Raw genomic sequence first — 14405 nt, 5'->3', positions numbered from 1 at the left:
TATTTTTTTTTTAAGCATCTTTAGAAATGCTTTGGGAAACCCTCTGGAAGGGTACACAGGAAATAAATGGGGGAAGTGGGAAAAATACATGGGAAGGAAGACTCTTCTCCACATAACTGATATAAATTTTGAGCCACGTGAAGGTAATGCCTATTCTAAAAAGAAATAAAATTATTTTTAAAATATATTAAGAGGAGCGCCTGGGTAGCTCAGTAGTTAAGCATCCAACTTTTGGTTTTGGCTCAGGTCATGATCTCAAGGTCAAGAGATCAAGCCCCGGGTTGGGCTCCATGCTCAGTGTGCATTCTGCTTAAGATTCTCTCTCTCCCTCTCCCTCTGCCCCTTCTCCCACTCATGCGTGCTCTCTCTCACAAATAAAATAAATAAAATCTTAAAAATTTTGAAAAATACATTAAGATCCCAAAATATAATTTGGAAGGCATAAATGCTAGGGAATTTCTTTTCAACGACACTGTGTGACATGATTAAAGTGCCACTTACAAAAGGAGAGTCTGGCATCAGAGAACAGGATAGAGAAGGATGGGAAGGACTAATGGCTTTGCTAGACACTTTGAAAGCAGAGTCTTAAACTTTTATTTGTAGCCCTGGCTAGTGGCTGGCACCTGGTAGGCTCTGATAACATAACATAACCGTTGCTACTGTGGTTAATGATGATAATGTTGACGATGGTGAGGGCATTGAGGGTGATGATACCATTTGGTATAGTGGGGATTCAGGAAGCTTTTGGAGTAATCCACACAGAGATGATGTTCTATGCCCATCCTACCTACTCCTCTAAATTTTGTCTTCCTTTCTGACAATATTACGCTAGTTCAGAGTGCTTATCTTGCTGCCAGTTTTCATTCTTTCCCATCTGAAGGATTCTTTACACAGTGATGTCAGCCATCTTCTCCAAAACTCCATCTCTTTCCCAGTATCCCACAATGAGTTCCAAAGACCGCTCAAATCAAAACTTCTCACTAGTTGTTTCTCCTGCCCAAATACTCTTTCTTCCCTTAATACGATACACCAGCATCGGCCCTCGGCTCCAACGGGGAATCTGCCTGTTCCTTAAGTGTAGTTGTTATAGGAATGCTTGCCCATTCTTTCTGCCATATTTTCATCTCAAAATTCTGTTCAAATAACACCTTCACTCAAAAAACATTCAGTATAACATACGTTAAAAAATCCTGCCAAGAGAGTGAAGATGGCAGAGTAGCAGGACCACCCTCGGCTTGCCTCGTCCCTCGAGCACAGCTAGACCAGTATCAAATCATTCTGAACACCCAAGAAATCTGAGAACTGAGAGAACAAACCGCACAGCTAGAGGGAGAGAAAAGGCCACATCGTGGGAGGTAGGAGGTGCGGAGATATGATTTGGGGGAAAAGGATCACAGGTGCTGCAGAGGGGCGAGAACCCTGATCATGGAGAGAGGTGAGAGAGAAAGAGACACAGAGACAGGGGCGGGGGCCGGGGGAGAGCAGTGCACAGGGAATCACACAAGGAAAACATTTCCCCAACACCACTGACTGGGGAAACAAGAGGGTCTGATTATTTTGAGTTTTTCTAAGCAGCAGAGCTCAGACTGGAGTCGTGGAAGTCCGCGCGCTGCCTCGTGCGGAGGCTTATGGGCGGGGCTCCTGCGGAAGGAGGGCCGAGGCCCGGGAGCAATGGAGCCATGTGAGGACCCCCGGGAGGCACTGGGAGAGACGGTTCCCCCTTCCTGGCGTGCATCTGGGAGAGGTGGCACTGCCTCTCAGAAGAGGCTGCAGACACCACTAAGGTGCCCTGCCCCTTAAGCACAGGGGAGAGCCAGCTGCTGAGGGCGGCTACCCTGGACTCGGGCTGCTTCCTGCACTTTACTCTCAAATCCGAGCTCCTGCACGCTGGCGTGACTGCCCTTCTGGGACAACCCAGCACCAGACCCAGTGTGGCAAGATCCTCCCCCAGAGGACCAGTGTGGGTCAGTGCCATGCTGGTCCCTAAGGTTGGAGTTCGGAAACTCAGCCAGCAGGCCTGAGCTAACATACGAGTGCCGTAAGCTGTTGGTGGGCAGATGGCCCAAACACAGACAGGGTGAAGGCCTGGGTCTGACTGACTCCTGGGACACACGAGGAAAGATGAGTCAATCTTCCAGGAGGGCTTCCTGGCCAGCGGCAGACCTCAACCCCCCCCTCCAGGCGTGCGGGAGAGGCTGGCGCTATTTTTCTGCCCCGCCCATCAGCACAGACTGACTGCAGTGAGCGGCGCAAGGCCAGGCGGAGGCCTGGGCCACTTACAGCAAGCCCTGCCCCCTGCACTCTGCAGGGGCTTCTTTCCTGGGGCAAGAAAAGGACCAGAGCAGCAGGCCGCTCCCCCAGAAGACGAGCACAAACCCCCTGCACACGCCAAGTCTACTGACCACAGAGTGCTGCAAAGCTTCAGCTCTAGTGGAAATAGGATCAGAGTTCTTTTAACAAAAAGACCAGAGCACACCTAGTTAAAACTCACCACTCTGGATGAGGTCCAAACGCTCCCCACAGCAGGCAAGGAGGAACTCTGCAGAGGACTCACCTGAGGGGAAGAACAGCCAGAGCACAGCGGCAGAGTGCACGCAGCACACACCAGAACACTTCCTGACACCAGAACACTTCCTGAAGCAACAGGTCCTGGACAGTAGATGACCTCTTCTTTATAAAGTCATTACTCTCAGGAGCAAGAAACATAATAGGCTCTCCTAACACACAGAAGAAAAGACCTAGACAAAATGACAAGATGGACAAATTCATCCCAAAAGAAAGAAGTCATAAGAGGGAAGAATATAGCAATACAGGCTTACCTCAGAAAGCAAGGAAAGTCTCAAATACACAGCCTAACCTTACACCTAACAGAGTTAGGAAAAGAACAGCAAACCAAGCTGAAAGCCAACAGAAGAAGGGAAATAATAAACATTAGAGCAGAAATTTATGATATAGAAACAAACAAAAACCCAGTAGAACAGATCAATGAAACTAGGAGCTGGTTCTTTGAAAGAGTTAATAAAATTGATAAACCTCTAGCCAGACTTATCAAAAAGAAAAGAGAAAGGACTCAAATAAATAAAATCACGAACGAGAGAGGAGAGATCACAAACAACACTACAGAGATACAAACAATTATAAGAGAATATTATGAGCAATTATATGCCAACAAATTGGGCAATCTGGAAGAAATGGATACATTCCTAGAAACATATAAACTACCAAAACTGAAACAGGAAGAAATAGAAAATTTGAACAGACTCGTAACCAAAAAAGAAATTGAATCAGTAATCAAAAATCTCCCAACAAACAAAAGTCCAGGGCCAGATGGCTTCCCAGGGGAATTGTACCAAACATTCAAAAAAAAAAAAAATTAATACCTACTCTTCTGGAGCTGCTCCAAAAAATAGAAATGGAAGGAAAACTTCTATGAGGCCAGCAGTACCTTAATCCCAAAATCAGACAAAGACCCACTAAAGGAGAGAATTACAGGCCAACATCCCTGATGAACATGCATGCAAATATTCTCAACAAGATGCTAGCTACATTGAATCATTCACCATGATCAAGCGGGATTTATTCCTGGGCTGCAAATGTGGTTCAATATTTGCAAATCAATCAATGTGAAACCCACATTACTAAAGGATAAGAACCATATGATCATCTCAATAGATTCAGAAAAATTCTAGAAAATACAGCATCCTTTCTTGATAAAAAACCCTCAAGAAAGCAGGGATAGAAGGAACATACTCAATATCATAAAGGCCATATAGGAAAAGACCCATAGCTGATAACATCTTCAATGGGGAAAAACTGAGAGCTTTTTCTCCAACATTAGGAACGAGATACTCCCACCATTGTTATTTAACACAGTACTGGAAGTCCTAGCCTCAGTAATCAGACAACACAAAGAAATAAAAGGCACCCAAGTCGGCAAGGAGGCAAGGAAGAAGTCAAACTTTCACTCTTTGTAGATGACATGATACTCTGTGTAGAAAACCCAAAAGACTCCACCAAAAAAATTGCTAGAAATGATACACAAATTCAGTAAAGTCGCAGAATACATAATCAACATACATAAATTTGTTTCATTTCTCTATACCAATAATGAAGCAGCAGAAAGAGAAATCAAGGAATCGACCCCATTTACAATTGCACCAAAAGCCATAAGATACCTAGGAATAAACCTAACCAAGGAGGAAAACGATCTGTACTCTGAAAACTATAGAGCACTTATGAAAGAAATTGAAGAAGGACAAAAAGAAATGGAAAAACATTCCATGTTCATGGACTAGAAGAACAAATATTGTTAAAATGTCTATACTACCCAAAGCATTCTATACATTTAATGTAATCCCTATCAAAATACCAACATTTTTTGTACATGATATAAAAGTCCAACTTCATTCTTTCACATGTGAATATTCAGCTTTACCAGCATCATTTGTTGAAAAGATGATCCTTTCTCCATTGAATGGTCTTGGCACCACTGAAAACTAATTGACCCTGTATTTCTGGGTTTATTTCTAGGCTCTCTATCCTATTTCATTGGTCTATATGTCTGTGTGCCAGTACCACACTGTTTTGACTACTGTAGCTTTGTAGTACTTTTTGAAATTGGTAAGTGTGAGCCCTCCTACTTTATTCTTATTTTTCAAGGTTGTTTTGATAGTCCATCATTTTTATGCAGGTGAACTTGAATATGTGGTGGATGCAGTCAAGAACAAAAGCAGAAAATTCAAAACTCATCCTCTCTCATAGTTCTTCAACTCTGGCAAGGTCCCAGTCAATGTCTTTTTAGTCTGCACTCATAGAGATATAATGCAGCTGTGGTCCCAAATATAAATAAATGGTCATGGCATAGAGTACTGCAATTGAGGGATGTATGGAAACTCCATCAGGGTACTCTCTTGGAAAGAGCGCTTCACGAGGAGACAAGAATCAGGGTTTTAGTTCCAACTCTGTACTTCAAAGCAATGATTCTTAACAATTATCTCACTTTTCTAGGGCTCTTTAATTATTTTCATTGATCTGTAAAATGATGATTATACCCCTGCCCGGTGTAAGTCACAGTGATATACTGAGGCTCAAGAGATAGAGAGCATTTGGCGCTACACAGCTAAGCGCTCTAACATGGAAGCTATTATCATTCGCATGACTGTTTGGTCATTCATCTCACCAGAGCCATGAAGGTCTTCATTTGGTCAGGTCCTGGATAACTATTAAATAGAATTTTCTCATCATAAAAGTTCACATATACTCCAAACTTTCAACTCCACATTTATCAGTAAGGGTTTGTCCAGTTTTATTTTTATTATTTTTTAAAAGACTTTATTTTGAAGTAATCTCTACACCCACCACGGGGCTCACACCCACAATCCTGAGATCAACAGTCGCGTGCTCTACTGACTGAGCCAGCCGAGTGCCTCAGGGTTTTTCTAGTTTTAGTTGACAGCTTTTAACCCATCACATCTCATACCAACAACCAAGAGGAAGTAGTGCTCTGTAAGACTGCTTTAGTCCATGTATTTCATACAGGCAAGCGTGAGGACCCTGTGAGAAATGTGCAAGCCTGTGGGAGTCGGAACTCATAGGCATCTGGGAAAAATCTCCCATTCTATCTCCGAAACTGAAAGGAAATATACCACCGCTTATTCATTTATGAGATTGCCTTTGGGCTGGTGAAATAGCAAGGGCTAGTCACAACAGGAGGCCTTTTTGAAAGACAAAACAAGCAAAAACAACAAAAACCCTCCCTATTAGTTGTTGGTTTCACTTATAAGCAATTGCCAGGACTCTGCCAGCAAGTCGTTTGGGGGCCCTCTTGACAAGATTCACACATGATCCACAGAAGGTAGAGAGAAATCTCCTCGTCTCTGCATGTTAATTAAGGAGGACAGATGGCCCTGTGATTATTCAACCATATGTAGGTCAAGACTAAATGAATTAATAAGCAACTTAATTCTCAGCCGCCTCCAAGAGCTTATGGGGCATCTATGAACAAACAATTGCCATAGTATCCTGGGAAACAAGAGCTAGGAGCAGGGAAGAGATTAAGTTTCCCTCATGGTACACTGAGTTCCACAGCCTGGGAAGGGATGTCTCAGTTCCTCCACCACACATTGTCTTCTATAGTGCATTTGGGATGTTAAAATGAGTCAAAAGTTATCAGTTTCCCATGTATAAATTATATAACTGCAGCCCATAGGGTCTCTCTCATTCTCTCTCTCTCTCTCTCTCTTTTTTTTTTGAAGTTAAGCTTTCATGAATCAGTCACTTTAGGACTGAAAAGCTAAGGTAGTAGATCCTAGAGCCATAAGGAGAAATGTAACAAGATAGGAAACATGCTGGGGGCCAATGGAGGGATCAGGGACAAGTTCTGAATGGGCTCAGAGGAGCAAGGAGCTGCCAAGGCAGAGCTGAATCTGGGTCTGAAAAAAATGGGCAGCAGCTGAGGGGAAGAAAGGACCAGGAAAACTGTGCAAAAGGCAGGAAGCTGTGCAAGGCACACAAGGGACGGTAATCAGACCAGCACGACCAGATATTGCAGCCGCATTAGCAGAGATCAGTTGGCATGGGATCAGCACCACACAGAGCCCTGGATGGCAGCAATGCTGGCTGGTGATAGGAGAAACCAGTCTTTCCTTTTCCCAGTGATCCTGCCAGAGTCCACAGAATAGACACTAAAAACCTTCCAGGAGTGTATACTGGGAAAAGTTGTTCCCCCTCCTCTTTGCTCTCCACTCCTCCCCATGCGTGAGTAACTGGTGAGACGGGCAAAGGAATTGAGGTGCCCGGCTCAGCTCGCCTCGCCTCGCCTTTCCTCTGAACCGGCCAAACTCCTTAGAACGACCAGTTTTCCCTCTTCCTCTCCTCATCCCCTTCTAAATGGTGAGCTACTTCCCTCTGAGGGGAGGCCTGCATTTGTCCAGCTGTCCCTGGATGGGCTTGTTTAACTTTCTGAGCAAAGGGCTATTAAACCCAGTTGTCCAACCCAGCATTACTGGTAGTAATAGATATTTTGCTCCTTTTGTCTCACTCCTGGGTGTATCTGAGTTGGTTTGGAGCACTGAAGGAGAAGCAGCATAATTATCTCCTGCATAAAATCCCAACATCCCAAAGTCTGGAAGATATAGATAGATTAGATATAGATATACGGATATAGATACAGCTGCTAGTACTATTTGTCTTTACAGCAAAACGTAAAGGGGATGTTACAATGAGTCAATAGTAATAAATCTTAATTTCTTAGCCATGTGAAGCTTAGGAACTTAAATTTTTCTTTTTAATAACATACATATAGCACAAAATTTAAAAGGAATAGAATAGGGTAAAAAGTCTCCCTCCTCTCTAACCCTCCAGTTACCCAGTTCTCCTCCCCATAGGCAACCATTATTAATCACTTTCTTATTTATCCTTCTAGGGTTATTCAATTTGTATGCAAGCAGATATGTGTAGTTGTTAAATGAAAAGGTGGAATTCTAGACACACTGCTGTGAGCCTTGCTTTTTCATTTAACCTGTCTTGTAGATTATTCCTTATATGAGAATATCCCATTATTCCTTATCAACTGTTGAGTTATCCTACTCAATGATATCCCATTATATGGCTGTATTATAACAATCAAGTCTCTTATTGTTGGATAGTCAAGTTGTTTTTAACCTTATGCTATTAAAAATTAATGCTTTCATGACTAGTAGGCACATCTTTGCAAACGTGTGCAAAGTAACAGAGGTCAGGTGACACTATTTGCCCTGTTTACCAGGCATGACCTTTGCAATCCCTCCCCAGCTTCTGTTCTAGCCCTGGCCACTAGCATTCATCTGCTACCTTAGTACTAAGCTATAATCAGAGATATTAGGCAAAGAAGGTGCCTCATTTAATGTCTTAAATTCTCTTGAGATTTAAAAGAATTATAAAGGAAACGAACACAGGCAGCAGTTGACCTACTTAACTCTTTGGTATCACTCTAGAGCTACTTAAAATAGAAGTGACATGGAATACAAGGGAGGAGATTCATAAAGTACATGCTATTTATGGTGCATTTAAAATAATTACAGCAACTTAAAAGCAATCTTTAGAGCAATTTTTAAATTTGAGAGCTATTTTAATTGCATGGTAGACTAGAACCAACGTAAGTTTAAGCAAATTTATGCTTCCTTTTTCATTTTTCCTTTACTTACAGCCTTGCTATCCTTCCTAGTGTCCTCCCAACAAGGGCCCTTCCAGTACCCTTTTGCCATGCTAGCAGACTTTCTTCTCTTGATCCAGGCTTATGTCTCCAAATTATCCCGTCTCTCCCAAATAAAGTTCTTTCCCCTCTGTACCTAATTTTTCATTCACTCTCAGAAATAAAGGATTTGATGAACTAATTTTCACCTGAATGGCTAATTTTTCTCGCTCCTAGAAATACTTAAGATTTTTAATAGCAAGAGCAAGTTAGTGCTTGATAGTAATTTACATGCATTTTCATTTAAATATTAGGAGTAAGGGCCCATAGATCAACATGACATGCCCAGTGATACAGCAGAACCAGAGTTTGAATGCAGAGCTACCTAACTCCAAAGTCTGCATTTGCCCTCCTCTCATCAATGTCCAAACATTTTTGCTTGAAAAACCCCTAATTTTCAAAACTTATGTATCCCTTACAAAATTTTAAGTTGACATTTAATTTTTTTCATTTTAATAGTTGCAAAGGTCATAATTTCCAGCATATTATAAATACTGAGCTAATAATTATAAATATCACCTTTTAAGTGAATCCAGTAAAACCCGAATATACTAATTATATCCATTTTTTAAAAGATTTATGTATTTGAGGGGCGCCTGGGTGGCTCAGTCGTTAAGCCTCTGCCTTTGGCTCAGGGTGTGATCCCAGGGTCCTGGGATCAAGCCCCACATCAGGTTCCTCCACTGGGAGCATTCTTCTTCCTCTCCCATTCCCCCTGCTTGTGTTCCCTCTCTCACTGGCTGTCTTTCTCTCTGTCAAATAAATAAATAAATAAAATCTTAAAAAAGAAAAGATTTATGTATTTGAGAGAGAGAGATAGAATCCTCAAGCAGACTTTCCGCTGAGCACAGAGCCCCACATAGGGCTCAATCTCAGGGTCATGAGTTCGAACCCTATGGTGGGCTCTGCGCAGAGCATGGAGCCTGCTTAAGATTCTCTCCCTCTGCCCGTCCCTACTCACACTCTCTCAAAATAAAATAAAATGAGCAAGCTCTTTTTTTAACATTTAGAAAATTTAAACCCTTCTCTTTTCTCCTTGAACTTGTATTTCCATTCAATTTTCTCCATATTTTTATCTTTCTACATGTTAATGTTTGAAAGTCTTTTTTTATTTTAAGTTTTTATTTAAATCCTAGTTAGTTAACATATATGGTAAAATTGGTTTCAGGCATAGAATTTAGTGATTCATCACTTATACATAACTCCCACTGCTTATTTATCACCAGATATATAACAAAAATATGTATATAATTTAAAATTTCATTTACTTTCTTCTGACCTCAAGTAGTTCTAATTGATAAAAATTTTTTCTTCCGGATTACAAATATACATAATTGATGAAGACAACATACATATACATTTTGGTAATTACTAAACATAGGTAGTAAATTTTGTATTATTAGTTAAGGTTATACTACTACTGTTAACAAACTCCAAATTCTTGATGGCATAATACAGAAGACTAATATCAGGAAGACTTGATAATACAGAGACCCCAAAGGGATAGGTGGGAATACGGGTACACAGGCTCCTCCCATCTTGGGGCTCTGCTGTCTTCAACATGTGGCTTCCTCATAGCCCAAAAAGGAAAAAAATGAGCATGGAGGTGGCATGTAGGCAGGTGTAGAAGTGGTGCCCCTTACTTCCTCTACCTTCTAAAACCCAGAACCAGTTATACTGGCAAAACAAAAAGAGGAGGAAGATGGATTTGTAGTCTAGCCATGTGCACCAGGGAAAAGGAGAAATGGATTAAACAGCTTGACATCTCTGCTACAAGTTTTATTGGAAGTGGATGTCTTGAGAAGAATTATGATCCAACTTTTTAAAGAAATCTAATGAAAGGGAATATTTCAATCTGCTAAAATATTTCTTGTAAATAGGAAGTAGGAAATTTTAAACATTTTATCCGATGAAATAAGATGAGGACAGTAATTAGATTTTGTATAACTTGAAAGATTTCCTTTCATTGATTAACACACTGAACACCAAGCAAATTAAACAAAGCCTTACTCTTAACAGAAATATTTTTAAAGACAAATTCAGCAAATCTTGAATTTATGAGAGCTCAATGAATCATTAAAGAAGTTTTCACCTTTGCGTGGCCCATAATGGCTTTCACATCTAGAGATATTTGGGATGGGTAAGAGCAATGCCTTTTCTTATGAAGTGGGAGAGTCTATTAGTAATGCAAACATATTATTAGAGAAATCACTTTTACAAAAGAGTACATAAGTTAGTTGAGAATCTGGAAATTGATTCATTTAAAATTATTTATGTCTACGTAAACTCCTCTGAAAGTATTTATGTACTCCTGCGCATACTCCCAATTTGAGTACTGTTGCATTATACCATACTACCTTGACAACCCAAAGAAGTTTCTTAAGTGTTTTCGACAAACTTGGGAGAAATTTTTATGCCTCCCTTGGTCCTTAGATTATATACTCTGGTTCATACAAAAGGAACTGAGAGGCAGTGATTGGCAGTGGGGGTTGGGGACCACTGGAGTGTCGTTGAGCCTGGGAGAGGCCATGGGTCATGGAAATGCAGATTCTCATATCCTGCTCAGGGACTGGATATTTATGACGAGGCAAAAGTAATATAGGGTGATGCTGGCAAAACATAATCAGCAAAATTATTAATAAATAAGAGAGAACTAAAAGTGAGACATTATTATAGTTCAGAAATTCACACCCTTGTCAGTTGTTTGAAGTCAGTAGAAATACCAGCATCTAAGCACCCTCCTTCCCTTGTTGAAGTGAGCCACCACACGTACAGAAAAGTGTTCATAATTTCATTACCCTAGGACAATAAAATCATTTTTCTTTTAAAATTTTATTTAAGAGAGAGAGTGAGCAAGAACAAGCGGTGCAGAGGGGCAGGGGTGGAGGGAGAAGCAGACACCCTGAGCAGGGAGCCCCACACGGGGCTCAATCCCAGGACTCCAGGATCAGACCTGAACCAAAGGCTCAACCAACCGAGCCACCCAGGCGCCCCATGACAATGGAATCATTAAAAGGAATCTGATTTTTCTTTACTAAAATGTTTTGAGATTAATTTCATATGAGATTTAAAATATTCATAGCCTATTGGAGAAAATACCTTTATATTCCTGAAAATAACTTGTCTAGTGCTTAGCCCTAAATAACTAGTGTTTACTAAATGCTTTAACAGATATTATGTTAAATGCTTTATATTTAATCTTTATAACAAAGTAAATGCAGTTTTGTAGATGAAGGACTGAACTTAGGGGATCAAGGATTCAATTCATTTTTCTAACAAAGAAGTCATCTCTACAGCAGTGGCTACTATACTTACTTGGGACCATAAATTCTGGAGGAATCTGATCAAAGCCATGGATTATCTCCCCAGAAGAACTCGTAAGTATATAAAATTCTACACACTAAATTTTGGGGTCTCACAGTCCCTCCTCCTTTCAAAGCCCTTCTATTGACATAGAAGGTAGTCTCCTCTTAGATTATACCAGCATTCAACTGGAAACCAGAACATGTTAACATTAAATATTACAGTACTATGATTATGTTGTAATGAAAGTCTAATGTATCCTTTTTATTTATTTATTTATTTTTTTGAGAGAGAGTGAGTGAGAAAGTGGGGCAGAGAGAGAATCTTAAGCAGGCTCCATGACTGTGCAGAGCCCAACATGGGGCTCAATCTCAGACCCTGAGATCATGACCTGAGCCAAAGTCGAAAGTTGGACACTTAACCAACTGAGCCACCCAGGCTCCCCAAATGTCTAATGTATCTTAAAACACGCTGAGAGGGACACCTGGGAGGCTCAGTCAGTTAAGCATTTTAACTTCGGCTCATGAAAAAAAACAAAATGAAAACAACAGAGAGCACATTGTTTTACTGAAGCAAATATGTATAGTATATTGGTGGAAACCATTCTGTCAACCAAATCATGTCTTAATTGGCCAAGTTAAAAAAAGGCTCATTGTACAGAATTCAGAAAATTGGTAAAGTATAAAGCCAGACGTGCTTCCTGTTAATTGTGTGGTATGTTTCCTTCAAGCTTTTTTGAGACTAACATACCATTATTTATGAATACTACAGTATTGTTAGTTGACAATAATAACCCTAAGGTAACACAAAATTTATGATCATGTTCTGGATAAAATGTTCAGTTTGGTTTTTATATACCGTACCTCATTCTGGGAAAACATTTAAATGCACAAATTATATTGTTCCCTAATCATGATTTTCCTCCAAAAGAGGATTTACCACATAGCGCTCAATGTGTATATATTTATTCTACTAGACCATCCATTACTGCAGAGGATGTCCATGATACAAAAAGTTTACAGTCTTAACCAGAAGAATCTGATCTTGATTTTATAATAGCTAAGAATCATTGCAGTTGACTTTTAGAGTCAGTGTCCATGTTTCAATATTTCAGATTGATGTTAAAGAACAGTCTGGTTAATGGGGCGCCTGGGTGGCTCAGTCCTTAAGTGTCTGCCTTCGGCTCAGGTCATGATCCCAACGTTCTGGGATTGAGCCCCGCATCAGGCTCTGTGCTCCCTGGGAAGCCTGCTTCTCCCTCTCCCACTCTCTCTGCTTGTGTTCCCTCTCTCGCTGCCTCTCACTCTGTCAAATAAATAAATAACATCTTAAAAAAAAAAAAAGAACAGTCTGGTTAAGATAAGAGCTTGGGGTCTAGAACTCAAACTACTTGAATTCAAACTCTTGTTTTGCCATTCAACTAGCTGTGTGATAACAATTTGCTCTAATTGTAAGAGTAATATGTAATTTTAAGTTTCTCATGTTTCAGGCAGGATCCATTCACGTGTGTGATTTAACTGTACAGCTTGGGTTAGCCGGACATCGAAACAGACGTATCTTAACAATTTTCTTGCTTGTTTACATCTCGAGAGTTAATCACAAATAATGCTAAGGAAGTACTTCCAACTTGAAAAGAAAAGGACAAAACACCAAAGCAATAGCACTTTTATCTTTAACCATACACAAGTCTTACTGCTGTTACTATATTTATTTACTAATAACTAAGCCCGGTTTGGTACTGCCCTAACAAGGTAATCATGAGTTGTTGCAACACATATGACTATTAGGAATGCAAGAGTTATTGATTTAATTATATGTCACCGGTGATAAGATGGAGCGAGAGTTCTCCAACACACACACACACACACACACACACACACACACACACACATCTGTCAAAAGACTACAGATTTGACTTATTCCATTCTGCCATCTAGTGGTGATATAATTAGGTATTACTCACTATTGGATCAGTCTCCTGTGTAAGAACAAAATAAAAACAAGCAGTTTCATAAGAACTAAAAAATTAATTGAAAGACAAGATTCAAGCACAGAAAGGAAAGTGGTAACATCATTTAGTATAATGGCAAGGAAAAGCATGTCAGAGAGTGTCAAGGAGAGAATGTCCGAGTGGAGTCCCAAACTGGCAAAATAAGTTTAAAACATAAAATCTGTTTTAAAACTAAAATACCGATTTTAAAGCATAACTTTCTTCCTTATAATTACTTTTAGTATAAAGAATTCTAAATATGGCCTCACCTATTTCTTTAAAAAATAAGTAGTTTGGATTTAAATAATATTAATGTTGCTTTTTTTACTTATAAAATTTAAAATCGCAAAATCATCAAGAGGTATCTAAGGACTTACATAAATTTTGGGTAGGGCTATTTAGATTTATAGTCAATAATGTTTTTATTTTCATTGAATAACAATGCTTTTATTTGCTTGAATTTTACACTTAAAATTTAAGGAGTAAGTTTTTTAAAAAATTTACCCATGCACGTATTGCATGGAGCGCTGGATGCTTGGGTGGCTCAGTCGTTAAGCGTCTGTCTATGGCTCGGGGCATAATCCCAGGGTCCTGGGATCAAGCCCTGCATCAGGCTCCCTGCTCCGCTGTGAGCCTGCTTCTTCCTCTCCCACTCCCCCTGCTTGTGTTCCCTCTCTTGCTGGCTGTCTCTGTGTCAAATAAATAAAATCTTAAAAAAAAAAAATTTACCCCAAAATATACATACCTTGTCAAGCATACAGAAACAAAATTAGAAAGGAAAAGGTTAATGTTCTTGATAAGTAAAAAAGCTCTATAAATCAGAAAAAGATAATCACAAAAGGAAGACATAAAGGATATGATCAAGCTATCTACAAATAATGT

Source organism: Ursus maritimus, unplaced genomic scaffold (assembly GCF_017311325.1).
Source record: "Ursus maritimus isolate PB19 unplaced genomic scaffold, ASM1731132v1 scaffold_11, whole genome shotgun sequence".
Classification (NCBI taxonomy): Eukaryota; Metazoa; Chordata; class Mammalia; order Carnivora; family Ursidae; genus Ursus; species Ursus maritimus.
The sequence above is the reverse complement of the archived record's forward strand: the minus strand, read 5'-3'. Positions refer to the sequence as shown.